Source organism: Zalophus californianus, chromosome X (genome assembly GCF_009762305.2).
Source record: "Zalophus californianus isolate mZalCal1 chromosome X, mZalCal1.pri.v2, whole genome shotgun sequence".
Classification (NCBI taxonomy): domain Eukaryota; kingdom Metazoa; phylum Chordata; class Mammalia; order Carnivora; family Otariidae; genus Zalophus; species Zalophus californianus.
This window is the reverse complement of record NC_045612.1, coordinates 17752281-17772158: the sequence shown is the minus strand read 5'-3', so window position 1 is coordinate 17772158 and position 19878 is coordinate 17752281. Positions and strand designations below refer to the sequence as shown.

The 19878-nt window shown below is 42.2% G+C and overlaps 1 protein-coding gene and 1 pseudogene across 1 annotated transcript in view; one reads left to right on the top strand and one right to left on the bottom strand.

Annotated features, from left to right (window-relative positions):
- The window catches only part of GPC3 (glypican 3), a 403498-nt gene that overhangs the window by 308464 nt on the left and 75156 nt on the right, over positions 1–19878 (bottom strand). The gene's annotated exons all lie outside the window — the stretch shown is intronic.
- Positions 17593–17940, top strand: LOC113930717 (annotated as a pseudogene).

Genomic DNA, 19878 nt, shown 5'->3' with positions numbered 1-19878 from the left:
GTGGAACTAAACAGACACAACTTCTCAAAGCATAACTGTGAGGCCGTATTAAAGAATTTTTACATCTTCATTTGTGTTTTTTGACTGAGTAATCCTGAAATTTTAAGAACTTACCCTGATGAAAGAATCAGAAACGCACCCAAATATTTATGTACCAGAATGTTAATCACAGCATGAGCTCTAACTGGAAAAGTCAGAAACAATCTAAACAGATGATCAAGTCCAAATAAATTATTCTATATCCATACAATGGAAACTATGCAGCCATAAAATTGAGGTTTTAGAAAAATACTTAATGAACTAGAATGTTCATAATAAGTGACTAGTGGGAAAAGTGGGTTTCAAAGGCGCACATAATATAATACAAACTATAATACAGACACACACATGCAAAGAAAAAAGACTAGAGGAAAATACACCAAGATATTAACCACTGAACCCTTGTTATCATTGGATGAAATTACAGATGACTTTTATGGTCTTTTTATACTCTCTGCATTTTCAAATTTTCTTTTAAAAAAACATGCATTGCATTCGTAATCAGGAAAAAGAATTTTAAGTAATATTTCCTCTCTACCTCCATTTTGGAAATGATATGAGATGTTTGTGAAAGTATATTTGTAGACTCTAAAACAATATTACAAGACTAAGGTCATATGATCATTGTTTGAGAGGTCCAAGTCCTCACCACTATAGACAAAAATTAAATAATTAAAGTTTGGAAGAGAGACCCCAAAAAAAGGTGTTTCTGGAAAGCACCGGGCTGAGAAATTTCAATTCTGTTAGCCTCGATTGACTTTTCCACACTCGGAATGTGCTTCTTACGTTTTCTTCTCTTTTTAAACACAGTACCTGATAAAATGGGTCAGAATCTGTTGAATACTCCTTGGGGTTATTTTAGCAGGATAACATCCTGGTTTTGTAAGGTGAGAAAGGAAGTACCATTGCATTGCCCAGTTACATTCACAGCTAGAATGTCCACACGGCTGTAGGAGTCAAGTCAAAGAGCATTCAACTAAGTATGACAAATGAGGACACAGTGCATTTAATCTGTCTCTCATCACTGACAAGGTTCCCAGCCCATAAGACAAACTTAGGATTTATAAACTGCTAGAGAAGAGAACATTGGAGGGGTGGCTGGTGGGCTCAGTCAGTAGAGCATGGGACTCTTGATCTCAGGGTCATGAGTTTGGGCCCTACGTTGGGCATACAGCTTATTCAGAATGAAATAAAATAAAAATAAAAATAAAATAAAATGTGTTGACTGGATTACTATGGCTTAGTTGGAATGAATAAACCTCAGATAGAAAGTGCCAGAATATATTCAGGGAAACATTTTAAATCTGAGACATCAGTAAATTATTTGCATAGGGTTAAGTGCTTTGCCTCTCCATTCCCTCCCCCATCCTGGGTGATAAGAAAATTGACCCAAATTTCCATCCATGGGTCTTCAAGTGATTATTTTTTATTTTATGTATAAAATCCAAGCTTCTTCAGAGCACCGCTGGGTGCTTGACGAAGCCTAACACACTCCAAATGCAAAAATCAAACAACTCCGTGATCAGCTCTGTGACACCTAAATGAAAATTCAAAAATCAGTGATATTGAGAGGTCAGTCAGTCCAATGATCAACTGAGAAAGCTGGTAAGTGAAAACAATAAGGGCAATCCAATGACTAGATCTGTATTAAAAAAAAAAAAAAGAATGCACTCCTTATTAGAATCATTATATTCTAAATCATCTATCACCACCTTGCTTCACTTAAAGACCCTTCAGTTTTTCATAGTTAAAACTGTTTAAAAAGATTGGCGTCATCAACCATTGCCTTTTAAGAGGATTTTTCTAGGGCGCCTGCGTGGCTCAGTTGGTTAAGCGACTGCCTTCGGCTCAGGTCATGATCCTGGAGTCCCGGGATCGAGTCCCGCATCGAGTCCCGCATCGGGCTCCCTGCACGGCGGGGAGTCTGCTTCTCCCTCTGACCCTCTTCCCTCTCGTGTGCTCTCTATCTCTCATTCTCTCTCTCTCTCTCTCAAATAAATAAATAAAATCTTTAAAAAAAAAATAAGAGGATTTTTCTATATGATCCCCTAAAACTGAATATAAAGGTAAGGGAGAAAACAGGACAACTCCACTAAGAGAAAGCGATGTAAAAGGAGAACAAAAGTCCAGTGAGGCTTCTACCCCAGTGTTTATGGCCACATATCTGAGAGAGAGAAAATAAACACAACTTTTACGAGCACAGTAGCTGACTTTGAGGTAAATGGTAATCTGACCCTCGTATGATAGAAAATCAGGTCAGGTCCTCGAGGAGAAATTAGATATCCCGATGGCAGCTAACAGTGAATGATCTCCTCTTCTAGTTAACAGACGCTATTAAATAATTTTTCACTCACTCAAGCTCAACAACGTTCACTTGAACTTTCAACAACCTATTAATATGAGTTGAAAGCAAAATACTGATGTGAACTGTACAACCACAGCCAGTTTCTGAGAAATGTGAAACTACCCTGGCAAGTCACCAACCCCACGGGGCCACAGAGTCTCTCCCATCTTCCAGAGGAGGAAAGATCCAGGCCTACGGGCAACATCTTATTGCTTTCAGCTCCACACACTGAATAGATTACAACAATAACAACCTTCCCCTGGTTGAATACTGCCTTTTAAAAACGGAAAAGACCAATCCGCATTGATGTTTGCCTTGCCGCCCTGTTTAGCTTTGCTGATTCAATCTTCCATTTGATAACAAGGAAAAATTACATAATGTGATTCCCCTGTGGGAAAAGGCTGGTTGTTTTTCCAGGAAATTGTGAATGAGATCTGTCCAAAGATCAGAAAAACAGTCAGAAAGACCATGAAAACAACCCAAAGTGTTAGAGCGGGAATGTGTTGCAACTTCTATCATCACTGACGGTCATGCTGAAATGAAGTTATTTCGAATAATGCAAGGTACTGGCCTTCAAAGCAACACCCTAAACTGTAGCGTTGATTCCGAGATTTATCCCAAAGAAGGAATATCAGCTTTCCAGTTCCGTGTATCTCGACTTGATCTAAATCGCCCGGCTTCTAAACATCCCCAACTGTTTAGGAAAACTCAGCAAAGTTACTTGTTTTTAAAGTCATTAACCAATTTGCAATCACTTGAGAACCTCTCTGCCCTGAGATATTTCAAGAAAGACAAGTTTGTTAATCATTTGGTCATGCTGCAATTCAATATCAGCAGCGGAATCAACCCTTAAGCCCCTTCAAATTCTAAAATACCTTCCTGAATCCCTCCCGGTATCGCGGAGGGCTTTTCCTGTTCTCACTGTGCGCCAACAATCCCCATCAGTATTATGTGCACAAGCACCATTTGTCGCTGACACTCATCTAGAGACACAGAGAGACATGCTCCACTGGAGGACTGATTTCCAGAGACTAGAGATACTTTAAATGAGAAAAACAATCTACCCTGTGAGCTCTAATTGCCTGTGTGCCGTGCACAATTTGAGAGAGGGAGGGAGGAAGGGGCTTGGGGGGAAACAGCAAATGGATTTTAATCTATAGAGTTAAAATTAATATGTGTGGCATTTTATTTTCAAACTTAAATCCTTTCCATTAAATTTAATTTATCTAATTGTTAATGAATTAGCAGACGCACTTAGCAAGCAAATCATCTACTAATTGGATACTAATGAAAACTCCTTAGCTGCTTGTTTTCGTGTTGATCATCAGGTATGAGTCACTGGGGTGAACTACACCCAAAGCCTCTGTCGAGTGAAACTGTACTTTCTATGTGTCACTCTGCTACCTGGATCCTCAAAGAGTAAAGTGGAGAACTAAGTTCTTTTTTTCCTCCCTCAAGGGTCAGGGGCAGTGTTTGCTGCAAACCATGAAGCAGTACAGAACCTTTACATCAAAGGGCAAGGAGATCACCCAGGACCAAAAAACCCCACAAAAAAAACAAAAAACAAAAAACAAAACAAACAAACAAAAAACACTCCCAAAACCAAACACAAAAACCCGGACTGTAGAAACTGTATGCCACTGCTAACTGATGCAATAGTAAAAAAAACTTCCACAAGTGGTTAGCTGAGGCTTCTAGAGATCGGCCAGTTTTCAATGTAAAGTCTGAAACTAGGCTGGAAAAATCTGGCGATGCTTTAGAACCGTCTTCACAGGATGCCAGAGGCCTGATCCCCACTCCCCCCTCCCACCCAGACCCCTCCCTCCTCCTTTCTCCCTTTCTCCCAGGCAGAGGGATGTAGCCAGAGGCAGGCCTTCTTCCTGTGGAATGTATGGCCAATTATGTGTGAGTCCTTAAAGCACTCTGGGCTCCTTTCCTCTGGGGGCCAAGGCTTCAAATGAGGGCCCCCTCCCCTACCATGAGTCCAGCGATAACAATCTTACAATCCATTCTCTTTCCTCTATAAACACAACCCAATGACCCGCTTCCTTTTGTAACTGGTGCCAGACTCTGAGTTGATTTCATCTGCCACCTTTTCTAATCCCTAGCTTGACCTGGGTAACAACCATTTAAATCTGGACCTTGACTGAAATTGTTTCTAGGTGCTACTGAGCAAAATAGCCCTTACATCCTGCTTGGATTTGCCTATTTTTGCTCCGGAAAAACACTGGACCTTGGGTGTGCTCTTTAGAAACAACTGTTCAGATGCGCCATCTTTTTCTCCCCCTAGAATGACAAATCATTTTGTTTGATTTCCATTTAAATGGCCACCAGATATTTTAAATAGCTCTTTGTGGCTTAGCTGCCATTTGAATTAACAAGTTGTTGCCCTTGGGGTACTCAGTCAGCAACCTGAATTGTGCCTTCCAACTCTGCTCCCAACATAAGCAAAGTTACAGACCAAGTCTTTGCCTATAGAGAATTTATAATCTGGCTCTGCCACTAACTCACCATGTGACCTTCAGCAAGTTGTGCAAACAGGAAGGGAATGATGTAGAGGACAGGCGTGACATGGGAATATGCCCTGCTCAGAGGCCGAAAAGCATGGTGGAGGAGGGCCTATCCAATCCCATGAGAGCCTCACTTCCAACCTGACTCCTAATAGGTCAGAGAACTCCAAATAGATTTGCCCACAGCTACTCCTACTTCCCCTACTCCTCATGGTCTAAGATCATATCCTTCTTCTGCTAAAACAGATCCGTAGGTCCAGCAAAATGTCTCAAACTGAACCATCATTTACTTAAAGATAGGTTCTGGGGCACCCGGGTGGCTCAGTCGATTAAGCCTCCAACTCTTGATTTCAGCTCAGGTCATGATGTCAGGGTCATGGGATCGAGCCTCGCATCGGGCTCTGCACTCAGTGCAGAGTCCACTTGAGATTCTTTGCCCCTCCCTCTCCCTCCCCTCTCTGCCCCTCCCTCTCTCCCCCCCACCAAAATAAATAAATAAAATCTTTAAAAAAAAGAAAAAGGTTCTGAACTTTGCCCCAAATGCCTTCACAATCTGTTTCACATAAGCTTAGAAATATGTGTGTATGTGTACATACACACACATATGAAAATGTGTATTAAAGCCCTTCCCTAAGCATCTTTTAAACAAATTTTAAAACCTGCAAAAGGTTTAGAATATCCTTTATTCTGCCTGTGCCTTTATTCTGGTACTTCCAATACTTATAGATCCCACCGCCTTCCAATACAATTACAGCAGAAGGTTATAGAGGTATTTACTTAGAAATACCACCACTCTGGAGTCAGCAAAATAGCTCCTTTTGTACAATCTTCCCTACCCCTTCATTTCTCTGAGCATTTATGGTACCCAACTAGCGTGGTCAAATCAGGAACTCAAGGTTCTGCGATCGGCATTTATTTAAATGAGGTTCTAATACAATGTGGTCCTTACCGCCAGGCTGCCATTAAACAGAATCATACAGGGGCACCTGGGTGGCACAGTCGGTGAAGCATCTGCCTTCAGCACAGGTCATGATCCTGGGGTCCTGGGATCAAGTCCCACATCAGGCTCCTTGCTCAGTGGGGCGTCTGCTTCTCCCTCTCCCTCTGCCTCTGTGTGTGCTCTCTCTAGCTCTCACTCTCTCTCAAATAAATAAAATCTAAAAAAATAAATAAATAAATAGAATCATACATGCACTACATACAAAATACATATGTACTGAAAGGACACAGAACGAGGCACGGAAACTTAAAGTCAGGTTTCATAAAATAGAAGGAATTTAACTTGAAGGTCAAGAGCATGAAAGAGGGCAATTAAGCTGAAGAAACCTTTTAAGCAACTATCCTGGGATTGAAATTAAAAGCAGATTGGATATGTTCTGGAATCTAGACACTCAAATTCTGAATACTATGAAGTCTACTTGTAAGGTCCTGATGACCTATATTCTTCTCCCAGTACCCTGGCTCCTCTCTTATTTGTATTCAATTTTAGCTTTCATTACTGAATTCCACTAGTCCCGAGGAAAGGTTGTTTTTCAACACTGCAACCATAATATACTAACTGCTTCATGAGTTGTATGTGCTGCATGAGTTGTTAAATCCCTGTTAAATGATTAAAGTGAGGTTGTCTTCTACTTTCTGGCACTGTGTCAAAGATACATTAAATGGTCTTTTAAGTTTTTTAATTATTTAGTTCCTGAAATTACATTATACAACCCTTATGTAATAATTAACCTGTGGCTTTCACCAGTGGTTAGTGAGCCTTTATTATGGTAATGATGGCTCATTCATAGTTGAAGTTTATTAAGCCTCTGGTGCAGAGCTCACGGAGATCCCAGAGTCAAGAAAAGTTTCCCCAGTGCTCATCTAAAGGACTACATTGAGAGAGAGAGAGAGAGAGAGAGAGAGAGAGACAGATGCCTAGCGAAAAAAATACACAGCCTCTAACTGCCTTTACCGATTGCCATAAGAAGTTTTCATTTTGGTGCATCAAGAATACTCCACTATGATCGCCTAGCAGTTTTCTATGAGCAAGTTGTCTTCACTTCCCAGAGTCACATTCCTCTAGACTGCAACAAGCCCCTGGGCCTTCAAAAGATTAAAACGAATAGCACGAAGAAGGCGCAGCTAAGCTCACTTGTCGGAAGTCTCCTTAGACAGCCATCAAAGCCAAGCCTAGCTTTGGGTGGTGATATTAACGGATGGACTGCCACGACGACAAAGGCTGTCCCAGGGCTTCGCACATAGTCTCGTATTTAATCCTCATAGCCACCCTTTGAGATGGTTATTACTCGTTCCATTTTACCAATTAGGAAACTGGGACATTGAGATTAAGCAACTGGCCCCAGATTATGCAGCCTATAGAGGCCGCTGGTCTGACTGGGAAGCCCCAGCTACAATGTTGTGATTGTGTATCTGTGGAGAGAAGCCCAGGCACATTAATAGACAGGCATCTTCCTGAATGAAAATTATAAGTCATTTGTATGGGAACACATAAATGTCAAAGCTAGCATCTGTCATTCACTTGGAAGCCCAACCAATGTTCAACATAAACTACAATCCAAGAAAATTCACCTGAAAGTACAGCAGAGATGCCCTGTTCACTGATCATGTTGAAGGAGGGAAGGCACATATCAAAGTCAAAATTTTGTTCCCTGCTCCAAATTGGGCGCTTTCCGGTATTTTTAGTTTTACTCTCAAGACATTAGCCTGCTACTCTACTGTATGTTAGTCTATAGTCAAATATGAACCAGACATTTTAGATAGAAATATTTCCCCTTTGTCTACCCAGATGACATTATCGCAGCACTAAATATTTTACCCTTGTAAACATGTCGTGTGGCATTTCAAAGCTTCCCCTTCCCCGAGACGTTTGCCTCCACATCACCTATCACTTCAGAAAGCTTGTTTCTGGTGATTCGAAAAGTACCCACCCCAATGTAACAATTCACTGTGGCACTGGGTTATTTGTCAAAGAGTCATTACGTGTGGTTTCCTGAACAGTCCCTCTTTGTGAGCGAAAGAACATTCCTCTCTTGTGTTAACGGGCTCACAAATTCTACTGAGAAACATTATTTGGATTTCCCTTATAGACTACCAAGGATCCAGAAGGCAGAGAACGGTCCAAATACAATCAAAGAAAAGTTACCTCCAGCAGCAAAAATGTAGATCCCTCTCCCTCTGACCCAGATCCTCAGTCAGAGCTGAACACTGTGCTTTACCCAGTCTTGACAAGTTCTGTCACCTAGTTCTTGAGCCCCCAGGAGGCTAAAAGCAGCAAGTTAGAGAGGGAGTGGTGTGCTCTGAGAGACTGGTAGTCTGTCAAGAATTATAGAAAAGCCCACAAGCACCTCATTTGAAAAAGCCAATCTGTTAATGTTGAGATATGTGTTCGTCATTATGAAAGGCCAAAGGCTGAGAAGAAATAGTAAGAACTTGGAGGACTCTACACAGATGATTTCACGATTGCTGATCACAGGCTTTGTTGGGTATGAATGCTATATGTCTCTGCGTGCTTTGTTTTGTTACATGCCAACACCAGTATTTCATCATTGTGCTAGAAAATGCACTTAAAACCTATATTTAGGGGCGCCTGGCTGGCTCAGTCAGTGGAACATGCTACTCTTGATCTTGGGGTCGTGAGTTCAAGCCCCATGTTGGGTGTAAGATGACTTAAAAATAAAATCTGTTTTTAAAAAAAAGCCTATATTTAAAAATTGAGGTTTTAGCTATTTTAACAATCCATTTTAGGCAAAAAATAAGGAATAGGGGGGGAGAAAATAACAGGAATTCTCTCCATTTTCCTCTTTAAATTCCTTTGCATACTCATTAAAACTGTAAAAGTTTACTGGGCTCTTACAATTTAAATATGGTGAGCGCGTTGTAAGGGTTAGATTACTTCATTTAATCTGGGCATCAACCCATTAAATGAAGTAGAATGACAGAGCTTTTCATCCCCATTCTACAGATGAGAAAACTGAGGCTCACAGAGCCTCAATCTCATCAGGGATTTAGAACTCAGGTTGGTCTAACTGCAGACTCGGAAATCTTAACCTCCGCCCTACACTACAGCCTGCCCTGAGCAGTAACTCAAGTATGTCCCAGAGAAACTATACATATTCCAGTTGGACCAAATGGACTTCATCTCCAAACAGGGATGGTTGTATGGCAACACACAAGCAAGTGTGAGTCTTTGTGACTGAATTTTCGTGCCAGGCTTGATGTGACAAGCCAGGAGGAGCAACCGAATATGTTTGTGTGTACTGATGCAGCCTAAGGCAAGACTGGCCTATTATTAGGATACACAAATCTCATTTATGATGTAAATGGAACACAGATTTAAATTTCCTCCACACAACAATGGCATGGAATGTAGTAACACTTTCTGAGTTTACACCATGCTGATAATCAATGCTTAATGAGCTGCTTTTTTCCAGACTCAAGACCTTTCTGTTACTGTCATCCTGTTAACCATCTCATTTTTCCCTACTTGAATAGCTCTGTCCTCTTGCAAAGGCCCATCACTATGTAAAAGTGGCAGTATCATTAATTTTTCCGGTAAAAGCCAAGTTGCTTGCTCTCAAACATCCTGCAGTTCAGGAAATGTCAAAATGTCAGACCATGGAGGCGGAAATAAACTCTACATTCCACTTCCAATCACTTCCTGTAGAGAAAGAAGAGCTAGACGTTTGGGTGGGGAGGCAGACATGCACAGGACCGCTCCAAAACAGTGGCTCAATGTCTTTCTTACCTGATAAATATGTCATTATCAGTACGTTGTAATCTATTTGGAGTTAAAACATAACACCCTGGTGCTGCCTGTAAGATCCTGTCACATCTCCAGAAGCTGGCGTGTATGTCCGTGTGGGGACACAGGGTATCACTCCCACACTCCCTTTTGGATTGTTTTTAATAATAATATTAAGTGTTCATTTCTTCATTACAAAATACATGCACACTCCACAATGTCTAGCACATATACTATGTACTCAATAAATAATTATGGGATAATTCTAGAAAAACTAGAAAATAGAGATAAAAAAGAAAAAAAACCTCCCTCATAATCCTACCATCTAGAGAGAACCATGGTTTTCTGTTACCTATGGTTCTACCCTTATTTCTATGCATATTAAACACATTTTTTATAAAAGTGGGATCACACTTTATGTACTATTTTGTCGCTTAACAAGAAATTGTCAGCATTCTACATCATTATAAATTCTTTTACAACACCATTTTGAGACCCGTACAGTATTCCGTCATATAGCTCTCATCACTGAACCAATCCCTTAATTTTAGAGACTCAGGTTATTTCCAGTTTTCCACTTTTATAATGTCACAACAAATAACCTAATTCTTTATGCACCTAGTTGGCTATTTCTTCAGGATATATTACTGGGCATGCAAAAAATGGAAACAACTCAAATGGGCATCACCTGATGAGTGGATAAATACAACGTGGTCTATCCAGCCAACGGAATATGATTCAGCCATGAAAAGGAACAGAGTTCTGATCCATGCTACAACATGGATGAACCTTGAAAACATTATGCTAAGTGAAAGAAGCCAGACATGAAAAGACAAATACTGTATGATTCCATTATACAAAATGTCCAGAATAGGCAAATCCATAAAGATAGAAAGTAGAATGGTGGCTGCCACGGGCTGAGGGGGCTAGGACATGGGGAGTGACTGCTAACAGGTAAAGCGTTTCTTTCTAGGGTAATGAAGATTCTGGAATTAGACAACAGTGATGACTGCACAACTATGTGGATATACTAAAAACCACTGAATTGTACACGGTATATGGATTATATCTCAATAAGCCTCCTGTTAAAAAAATTCTGAGACATGTTCTGCAAAAATCTTCAGCTTTGAATATAAAATGATTTCCTAAAATGAACTAAAAATCATTTTGCTTCAAGAATGTTCTGAATGTTATGCAACACCCAGTGAGAGCACCCAAATAGTTTAGTTGGGAATCACCTAGACTGAGTCTTCTTAAACTTGGCATAAAAAGGGTAATATCCTGAACACCTGTGGCTTTATTATTTATACATTACAAAATCCAGAAAGGACAGAATGCCTTTTTGGAGAACACACACACACACACACACACACACACACACACACACACACACACACACTTTTCTAACGTGAAAGTACACCACAGCTTTCAATAGTCAATAAGGTACCTACAGTGTCATCTGTAGATTTGGGATCACAACAGAAATGGCAAAGGGACATCAGTCCCTGCCTCTGAGGGTCTTCTCATCTAAGACAAATTATATTCTTTTTCAGCTTCCCTCTACCACCCTTGAACTAAACACCACAAAAACACCATTTTACTTCCTAAGCAGAATTTCAAAAACAAACAAACAAACAAACAAAAAAATCTATAGGCAAAGCCTTCAGCGTATACCCTATTTTCCTCTTGACACCCTCTTCATTTCAAATGCTGTCATGAACTCATTTCTGCTCCTTCACTTCTCCTCCCGTTGGCGCCTCCTAAGTGGCTCAAGCAAAAAGACCCATCATTGCTCAGCAGTGAGGGCAAGTCTGAGCCACAAGTCAAATACCTTCCTGAGACCTTTAACCTTGCTGAATGGGGTGGGAGAGTGATGAAAGCCATTCTGCATAGCAGGAAGGTCTAATGTCACAGCTGACAATCTGTCCAAACAGGATGCTGGGATTTTTTTTTTTTTTTCACTAAATGGTGAGCAGGGTGGCTCAAAAGCAGTATTCCTCTGGTGACACCCTCAAGCCACCGCACACCAAAAGAGAGAGAAGGTCAGGCTGGAAAGAGCCAGATACTTGCTCTGACAAACCACCTTCAAAGGCTGCCTGTAGGAATCCGCGGGGAGACTTTTACAGACCTCAGAGAGGAACAAATGAAGGTAAACAGGCAGTGTCCACACGAGTGGAGAGTCGGCGAAAGCTTTGCCGGCAGGGTGCGGGTTAGGTTAAGCAAAAGTCACAGTCACACACCAGCCAAAAGCAACCAAAGATTTACATGTGCCTTTAATTACTTTATTAGGCGCTAGCCCAAATATTTCTCAGGGCCCAGCCTTTCAGAGAGCTATCGGTATCTTCTTCAGCTTCTGATCAGATTACAGTTTTGAAGTTTCTATCACTTTTCAATGGCTTCTCAAGCTATACTGTGGGGAAAGAGATTGCATTTTCCCATGAGGTTTAGCTGTTTAGCCCTTTAATATGACCTTTCTATTTGTACAAAGCCTCATCCAAAATGTTTTATTTTTAAAAAGTGGGAACTATAGAATCAACCAAGGTGACGAGAGGCAGGTTTCCGGCTCCAAGATGCAGTGGCCTCTTGTTGGGAAGACATTTTACCCCACAGATGAGTTCGCCCTCAGGAAGCTTGAGAAAACCACGAGGAACACCCACTATCTAACCATGTCTGGTGATGCCATGATGAAATTTTTATTGAGGAGGGAAGTCCCTGTCTACCCATTATCCCTTCTTCAGGTATCTCCTTGAGAACATACTAGGTCTGATGAAAAAAAAAAAAAAAAAGGCTCAACCTTTCAGTTTTACAACAAATGTTCATGGTCTCCCGACCCTTGGAAAAGCAAATACCTCTAGAATTGGCTAAGATGTCTTTCACAAGGTGCATCCTCTTGTCTCACAAGGAAATAAGAGAAGTTTTAAATTGCCCTCTCTTTCACTTTTCTGTATCAATATTTTCTCCACCAAAATTCATGAAAGACATGCCAGACATCGTGGTGACATTTGCGCTGCCTTACACATGCACGTAACTCTGCTGATGCTTACCTAACATTAAAGTCGTGTGTTTTCTCTCATCTATATTGCTATGGAAGGGGCTTTTGTTGACGGAACTGTGTTAGCGCTCTGACAATGACAAGTGTTGTTAGTGAGGGAGTTGCTGTGAGTGAAAGGCATAGGAACATCTGAAGAAAAGGGGGACACCATAGACATGGGAACCAATTTAATACACTTGACTGAGGGACCAAAAGCATCTATTGCTTACTTACATTGTCACTCAATCAGTTGGCCAACAAACATCTTCTGAGCTCCTTCTGTGATCAGGCCCGACGTCAGGTGCGGAGAATACAAGTGAGACAGGGTGCGGGCCCTGGAATTGTTCCTTGTAGTGGGGGCATCCCCAGCCCACTGGATCCCTACTGGCCGACTCCAGAAAACAGAGTCCAACTTCCATTCAAAGAAACTAACTTTTAACCCCAACTCTGTGATGGGGCCTGGCAGTGGGAAGTTGGCCCCCTCCTTGAGGTAACTCATTCTCCCTGCTTTGAACAGCTTACATTGCTGGAAAGTTATTGCCTGGCTTAAGAAATCTATGTCTACCTAGACTCTCCTCCATTAATCCCAGTTTGCCTCCGCCCACACCAAAACCACACACACACACACACACACACACACACACACACACACAAGTTTCTACTTTGACTTGAGAAACCTTCACATTTTTGATAACAGGCAGCATGGCCCCCTGAAACTCTAATCCCCCAAGTTTCGGTTCTTTCAACCTCCTCTCCCATAATGTGATTCTGAGTCTCCCTGACATTCCTTATTAAAGAAATCTCAGGTAGCAGCACATAGAGGTGTTATGTAAAGGGTTGGTATCTCAAGCCTAATGACAATTTACAAACCCCTTTTGATGGAGAGAAAGGGATGCATGCGTTAGACTGTCAGATGATAGGGTCCCAGTTTGTGGTCTTCATGATCAAGTATAAGCAGAATTCATAATTCATATCCTGCTAATGCACAGCAAATCATATAAGAGCTTCAGCTCTAGAAGCATCTTGGAACCGAACACACACTCACATGCAACCCGAAAGCCTGAAAAAAGCAATCTGCATATCCACCCCAATCAATCAGGCTTCCTGATGACCGAAGAATTCCTCACTTGGAAGAGAAGTTTCTGTCCTTGCTAAGCTTCTGTACCCTTGGACTCAGGAGTCTCTCCCAAAACTTTTCACTCTATGAAAAAACTTCTAGTTCCAATTCATAAAGACTCAAAAGCCAACTGTCCCATGAATTTAGGGTGCGGGCAAAGAATCACTAGTGCTTCTCTAGGCCAACGGGTTCGCAGATGGAGGAAACTGAGCCCTAGGAAATGGAAATGGACTTCTGACAGAGCCCAGTCTAGAAGTCAAGTTTCATGAGCATTCTCTCTTTTCCATCAAAATGCCTCTAAATTAAAAAGAAAAAAACTCTGAGAATGAAGGGGAGTAAGTCGGAGGGGGAAACGAACCATGAGAGACGATGGACTCTGAAAAACAAACTGAGGGTTCTAGAGGGGAGGGGGGTGGGGGGATGGGTTAGCCTGGTGATGGGTATTAAAGAGGGCACGTTCTGCGTGGAGCACTGGGTGTTAATGCACAAACAATGAATCATGGAACACTACATGAAAAACTAATGATGTAACGTATGGTGATTAACATAACAATAAAAAATTATTAAAAAAAAGAAAAAAACTCTGCAAGAAACATAATTCATTAATAGCGGTATCTCAGAAAAGGTTCTTGGTGACCAGTTGTGTTCAGTGAGTTTGTGTCTCCCTCACTCTCCACCACCCCCGCTGCTTTCCTCTTTCCAGTTTTTTTTTTTTAAAGATTTATTTGAGAGAGAGAGAGAGAGAACGAGCAGGGGGAGGGCCAGAGGGAGAGAGCAAATCCTCAAGCAGACTCCCCGCTGAGTGGGACGCCTGACGTGGGGCTCAATCCCAGACCCCGAGATCATGACCTGAGCTGAAATCAAGAGCCAGCCACTTAACCGACTGAGCCACCCAGGAGCCCCTCCTCTTTCCAGCTTTTAACCCGAGTCCAATAACTATTACTTTCTTTGTGTACCTTTTAACGACTTTAGTGATTAGGATGATATTGATGGTCTACTTTGTCCAAGGTTTTGCTTGCTTTACTGACTGATTTCTTTTTAAGTTTTATCAAGTTGAAATTCTAGAAGATTCAACCTCTAGCACTCTCTGCCTCTCAGTCTATTGTGCTATACTGCTCATAGCAGCAGTCAGGGCAGGAAGGCTTTCCGTCAGGTTTTGGCACATTAGAGGAAAACTCATAGCCTGAACAAGGGAGAGATGAGGTAGGCTGTCCAAATATGATCTTCCGGATGGTGCCGGAAACCCTAAGGCAAGTGTAATAACTGGGTTTGTCTTTGGAAGCCTCACATTGCTTTGGCCTCAAATAAACCTTGACACCCAAGTAGGAGTATCAGGCAACCACACTGGCCATTTATATCTCCGGATGGATGTGAAAACGAGCAAGAGAGTTTCCTAATCCGGACATTGACACGCTAAGTTGTAGCCTCCCGTTTGTAACCAATGAGTATTCACAAGAACAGGTGGGTAATGGAGGATGAACATTCCCTCCCAGCATTTTTAATTAACTGGTTGGTGGATTTATTGGTCAGCTCAGTGGGAAATCAGAACCTACTACTTGGGGGCTATTTTTATAGCCTTCTGGAGTTGGGTTGCCTTAGTACAGACACCTGGCACCATTCCTAGAAGTGGTTAGATCTGTATTTTTCCCTTTTAAACAGCAACCAGTGAGTAGATGTGAGCATTCCAGGCATCTGGCTAGTAATCCGATACAATAAAGGTGCCCCTTTGCCTTCCTCCTTTGGTAATAGAGCACATACGCCACCAGCAGCAGGTCAGAGGCGAAGGGAGTGTGGTTAAAACACAAAATAAGCTCTGTAAACCCTTGGAAGCAAGGGGCTGTATCCATTATCAATACGTTTATAAGCTATAAAACCTGAATAGGTAGTCTCTGAATAAACAACAGTTCATCTTATCAACTCTAAATTCCCCGAATCAGAGTTGCAGCTCATTTCCTCTTTTGTCTGCCTTCAGATCAAGCACGTTTAGGATAAAAAAGAGCCTTCTGCCACTGGAGATCTTTTTACAGCACACATTAACAATTTCTGCGCAGATATTTGGGTGGCAAATTGTAACCCAATACCTATTTTGCAATAAAACTACCACAGCATTAAATTGACATAATAGAGACAGAAATTCTATTCAGTCGAGTTTGGGTCATGCAGGCACTCACTTTAATGTGGGAGATGAATTAAGCTCATCCTTGGGAAATCCAAGGGTAATGACCGAAACACAATGTGATTGAGCTAATTATCAACCAGGTGTGCTTTAAGGAGTTGACGGTTCAATTTATTACTGCTAAGTGCACAAGCCTGTTTTGGGGAGGAGTTTATGAGAGCAGGTCAGACACTGCAACTTCTCAGAGGGCAAAAGACCACGTTTCTGCAGATCTGGCATTATGTTGGGCCAACCTAAATCCTGCCCAACCACGCAGGCCAGCTCAAGAACATGGAAACTTTTCCCGACTGCCCAAAGCCCCAGGGAGCTGACCATCCCCTCTGCTCCGCTAGCCATTACTATCTATCAGCAATCGGCCCGCGCTGCCTTAAAACAAGAGTAAACTTTCCATTTGTATACGTCTGGGCTTCCCAGCTAAGTAAACAGCTCAAAGGCACATGCGTGGGTTTCTGGTATCCCCCTTCATGTCTGACTTTGTTAAGTATTTGCGGATTGAGGTCTTCTTGGATAAAAAGTAACTTTTTAAATACTTATGCGTTGCTCTATGGATCTTTCTTATATTTGTTTGTAAATGGAGTTCTGTATGTGAAACATAAGCCATTCAATGGCTCTGGTTATTATAATGAACATCAGTCTCATACGGTGTGGGACACGGAGCTGGGTGTGCCCTAACCCCATGACAGCCCCAGCCAACATCAGCACGTTACTGAATGGAGCCCTACCTCCCACATCTATGGTCTTCTTACGGCCATCCCTTGTTCCTTCTTCCGCTGTCTCTCACACACACATCTCGTCTTTCTCCTCCTTGTTCCAGCACCTTGGGAGCCTGGCATTCACAGCCACTGCCAACCAAATGCGGTGCATGGCTCTTGGTTGTCAAAGCGTGTCTTCCCTGAGAATGCTCATCATCAGTGACCCCCACTCCACTGGACTGTAAGATCCCAGAGAACAGGGACTGAGTCTGAACCATTATCTACATAAATGCTACCCCCACCCTCCACCACCCCCCAATCCAGAAGCCTAGTTCAAGGAATGTTCAATCAACTGTTTAACTGAATTCTAGGATTCCGGGTTTCCTGCCAACCATTGGAGGGTCCTGATTTTCTAGGTGGCCATTAAACAAGTGATTTGACTGGTAGTCTAGTGGTTATTAAGTTCCACTTAAACTAAAGCACAGAAGCAGAACACACACATGCCAACTGATCTGTAGTAGCTGGTTCAAAGTATTCAAGCAGGCATTCTCCTAGCAGAGACTTCTTTGTTTTTTGGCACTAGGGAAACTTCAGTATTTGAATGTTAAATGTTGAATTTGCATTGAGAACGATCAATCAAATATTTATTGATTGCCTGGCACATAGAGGGTCCTGTGCATAAAGTCTGTGAGAAAAAAAAATGGGTGTGTTTTCCATAAAGAAGTGCAATCAAGTGGTGGTAGCAAGAAGGAGCAACTCGACACACTTCTTCTTAAGAGTCAGAGGCCATCCAGACAGACTAGCCATGGTGCCTGAGGGAACATCAGAGGTACGTACCTCACTCCAGGCATGATATCTGGGGATGCAACAAAACACAGGTACGAGGCTTCATCTTCTCTGAACCTTTCTACCAACCTATGTCTTCCTAGTTAACTGAAGATGACCATGAAAAGAAGGAACAATGATCGCGCCACAAAGGACCATGGCCACATACAGCCTATCTGCGGCACCAAGTGTGCCCGTTGCATACCCAAGGTCAAGGCCATTAAGAAGTTCCTTATTGGCGCCACAGTAGAGGCTGCTGCCACCAGGGGCATTCCCAAAGCGAGTGTCTTCGATGCCTCTGTGCGTCCCAAGCTGTCTGCAACTATATTACTGTGCGAGCCATTCACAGCAAGGTAGTCTAGAATCGCTCCCCTGAAGCAGGGAAGAACCCAACATCCCCACCCCCACTCCAATTTAGACCCAAAGGTGCTACCCCCACCACCTCCACCAAAGCCCATGTAAGCATCGAAGTCCTTAAGGACTGAAGAGAAACTGTTCTCTGGAAAAAATAAAAATAAAATGGAGATTATACTTTTAAAAAAAGAATTATAAATCTACATTATGGAAATTTTAGAATATACAATACGAAGAAACTACCCGTGATTCTACCATGCAAAAACAATCTCCATTAATATGCTAGTAATTTCCTTATAGCATTTTCTCTATGTGTATTATATTGGTCAAATGGGATCAGATATGTTGCTTTTTTACATATATATTATTTCGTGAGCATTTTTCAACTGTCATTAAAAATCTCTGAAAACACCATTTTTAATGGTTTTATCATACTGTGCTTCATACAACCATTCACAATTGTTCACCATTATAAAACAATGTTGCACTGAACTTCCTTTTTGTTCACATCTCGGTTACTGAACTTGGTATCACTTTTCGCAGCAAGCCACTGGCAGAGAAGGAAAGGGCAACACGGTGGGGAGCCAATAGGGGGCTGGCTCTCATCATTCCCACCCCTCTCCTCCCTTCCTCACTCGCCATTCTGGTGCACGGTGGTCTTCTGCTTCACTGTCCTAATTCTGGCTCTGGATTCTGATTAGCCCTGACCCTGACACACTGAGCAAAAGTGACTAAGGGAGGGGCGCCTGGGTGGCTCAGTTGTTAAGCGTCTGCCTTCGGCTCAGGTCATGATCCCAGGGTCCTGGGATCGAGTCCCGCATCCGGCTCCCCGCTCCATGGGAAGCCTGCCACTCCCTTTCCCTCTCCCCCTGCTTGTGTTTCCTCTCTCGCTGTCACTCTGTCAAATAAATAAATAAAATCTTTAAAAAAAAAAAGTGACTGAGGGGAGAAAAGGACACACACAAGCCTGCAGCTGGAACAGCAAGGAAGGCACCGACGGCCTGGCTCACAGGCTCCCTGCTCTCTGGCTGGCAACCTGGGTGGCGCTGGCCTTCGGATGACAAAGGGACCAGGAGATCTCCATCGCCACAGCCCCTGAGAACTTTCGCCAACAGCTGTACCAGTACTGAGGAACAGATCCCCAACACAATCTAAAGGGCAGGAGTACAGCTGAAGTGTTTGGATCCCAGTGCTATAACCTTAAAATAAACATTAACATTCTCATCTATATCCAGCTTATGTTTTCTGATATCTATATCTGACGTTGTTTTAACTGGTATTTAAGGAGAGCTTAGTACCAATCCTTCCTGTCTCTGAAGTTGTTGTTTTTTTTTTTTCTTTGACATTCCAGAGCCCTCTGTTTCTTATATCATTTCTTCCTCTGGTCTCAAACTGTGAGACAATCAAGTGTGTCGTTAGACCACATACATCTTAAGAAAGGAATTATTCTAAAAAAAAAAAGAATTATTCTATAAAACATAGTCTCCCCCCCCCCCAACCCCAGAGCACTACAAACTAACTGGGAAATAAAAAAGGAAAATACATGAAAGGCTAGAGAATGATAAAACTAAGTGCTGAGACCACTGTCAAGCCAGCTTGAGAAGGAGAGGAGGCAAGTCTTAGCTGTGAAAACAGAGTCCTTGGCTACCCAGAGAGAGACGGGGAAGATGTTCCCAAGACCAAGAAAGCCACCAAGGAGGAAATGTGCCACCACCAATAATCCTTCTAGCATATCTACCCCCACAGACCCAAATGTTGCTAAGAAGGCAGGAGGCAGTTAAGGCAAAAGATGCTGGCTAGGTCACTGGCTCCAGTCTAGTTAATCACTAGAGGCTTTAAGAATAGCATTATAGATGTAGGACTCAGATACTTCAAAGAGAAACCTAAGCCCTTGATGAAGCAGCACTAAATAAGCAGCCGTAAAAGAAACTAACAAACAACATTGGGGCCTAGATTTGTATAAAAAGAAAAATAAAGAAAAAGAGCCTTTCCTGAAAGAGAGTTGACAGCTAAGTGCAAATGGCCTCAAGGGTACCTTTCATTCGC